Raw genomic sequence first — 2,693 nt, 5'->3', positions numbered from 1 at the left:
TGGGCTCTTATCAAAACCCCCCAAACAAAGATTTTGTTTGTCCTCAAGCAAAGATGAGAAATTAGAATAAGTGACCAAAAATGGAGTTCTAACTACTCGCTTAAGCTGAGTGCGATTGCATTGACCATATGCAACAAGGCCTTTAAACCACTAGGAATTCCCTAGTGGACGAAGTTATAGCCTCGTGAGAGTTTTCCAAGTGAAGGTACTCACAAACTTCATCTATACTACAACGACTAAGAAAATAAAACTATTGTTTCCTTTATTCATGCTCAACTATCTATACATCTCTAGCAATTGAATAAGAATAACCAAGTCAGAAACCTAAGTTAATATATGCATAATAATCTAATCTACAATAAACATATACACAATGAGTAGTACTATAAAATGTTTAGCAGTGTTTGTTTCTCGAGAACTCGAATAGCGCCTTAAGTAGGTTCTCACAATAATAGTCAAGAAACAACACTGATTTTTCCACTCAAGTTTCACACTACTCCAGGTACACAAGCACACTTTACCTTACAATCTCAATGACACACAGAAGTCGGAGTCGATCAAACACATCGCCACTTACTATCACACTAACCTATTCCTAATTGAGCTAGAGGTCTTTATTAGGTGTTACGGGATTAGGAGATGGTTTAAGAAGGAAGGAAATGGATATTCAAAAGGACAAGTCCGAGATAATAGAGTCTTCATATTATGTAACTAGAGAAAACCTTGTTATTTACTTTTTGCTTCTACACTTTGTTTCCATCCTTAGCCATATTTTTTTTTTTTTTTTGGGCTTTGACTCCCTTTTTTATTCTCTTTTTTGGAGTTTTATTTTATTTCTATTTTTATTTTCTTTTTTTTGGATGGAAAACTTATTTTCTTTATTTTCCTCAAGCACTAACTAATTTTTGTTTACACAGTGTTTTTTTCTTCTTTCTTCATCATTCTATTCTATTCGACTTATTCTAAATTGGGTAGGTTGATTTATTTTTTTTTTTATTTTGTTTTGTTTTTGTAACAGTGGTAAAGGAATTGTGGTTTATGGAAGGGCTAATGAAAGGCTTAAGTGGGGCTTAATTAGCGGAAAATAATTCATAGGTTTGAATTTCTGGCTATATCGATCCAAAGAGGGCCTAAATTCTCGCTTTTTTAGGATATGGTTTAGTGATCAAGCAAGTGGACGGTGATTTTCTATCCGATTTTACTTCTCCCTTGTGTCATTTCTCAAATGTTTCACTCATATAAGGCTTTAGGCTATATTCTCACAGGATTTGTAGAATAAGTACTCTAGCCTAGATTTTAAACTTATCGCTAACAATCATAGATACTCATGTAATATATTAATAGATAGATGTAAAGATTATTACCTATATATTAACCTAAGTTTCTAACAATTATTCCGACGCTAAATGCCTATTGAGACTTCTAGATTGTTAAGAGCATGGAGAAAGAAACAATACCAATATTCCTAAGTGTATAGCATAACTTATTTATTTATATTTTTAAATTTTTGAAATTTTAACTAGAAAACAAATGCATATTATACATATTTATATCCTAGCAGATGTCTTAATTACACGGTTTCTATGCCCCCAAACAAGAAGCATGCTTTGTCCTCAAAGCATTTAAATAAAGAGGGTAGGAAAAATATCATTGAAAACGCTGTGAAATTCGTAAACATGCAAAACAAGGTTAGAACGCACTAATATAGGAAATAAAAACCGACGCAACTCTATATAAGAGTTCCACCCATTATGGGGTTAATGTAATTAAATTGCTTGGGACATAAGCGCACACTCAACGTAAACTAAAACTTACCTCCACTCCCGTTATTCGTCATCTTCATCATCCTCCACTTCTATAAAGAAGTGAGCCTCCTTCAGCCCCGCCATGCTATGATAATTTGCCGTGCTTCACGCCATTTATCATCTATGGTTGCTAACCTATTAAGTGCCACTTGGTCCGATGGGGGTGTGGTGCAACCCGTGAGGTCAGATCCGCCACCCTTTGCCAAGTCATTGCACGGAAAGATCGAATAAGACTATTGGTGGGGGTCGACCGCGGTTCTACCCTAATCCAATCCGCGGAAACGGTAAAAAAACAGGAAAGAAACATAGCATAATACGCGGGAATTAGAACAGGCATAAGAAGGTACTTATGCCTCATGGTATAGGGGCTCGTGCTAAACTAGACATCAAAGTTCGGGAAGGTCATAGAACCGGGCGCCCCCGGGCTAAAGCAAGGAAAACGCCGCAAGTGGCGCCATTCACGTAAGAAAAACGCCATTCCCTAAAATGTTTAGCATAATCCAAAACATAACAGTTCCTATGTTCATGGACAAAGCTACCAAGGGCAACGCTATAGTCCCCTTTGGTCCTCAACACGGAAAATGCCTGCCCCATAAGCCCGCGGCAAAACTCATAAGTGTAGACATGCATATTATCAATCTAATAGCACCATGGGTCTTGTATCTCGCCGGCATAGCAAGTCCAAGAACAAATGCTAGCAAGAACCCGTAATTTCCATTGGTTCATCGTCAATGTTGATGGAGAACACTTGTTCTCCATCCGTCTCTCAAAGAAAATGCAGTTATTATAAAAATAAGATGCAAGTGTTGGAGAATAAAGTTCAGCCGGTCTTACCATAAGAGGTTCCCTACCAACGATGTGATCACTCACAAACCAAGCACCGTAGTA

Source organism: Coptis chinensis, chromosome 1 (genome assembly GCF_015680905.1).
Source record: "Coptis chinensis isolate HL-2020 chromosome 1, ASM1568090v1, whole genome shotgun sequence".
Taxonomy (NCBI): Eukaryota; Viridiplantae; Streptophyta; class Magnoliopsida; order Ranunculales; family Ranunculaceae; genus Coptis; species Coptis chinensis.
Note: the sequence above shows the minus strand (reverse complement) of the source record.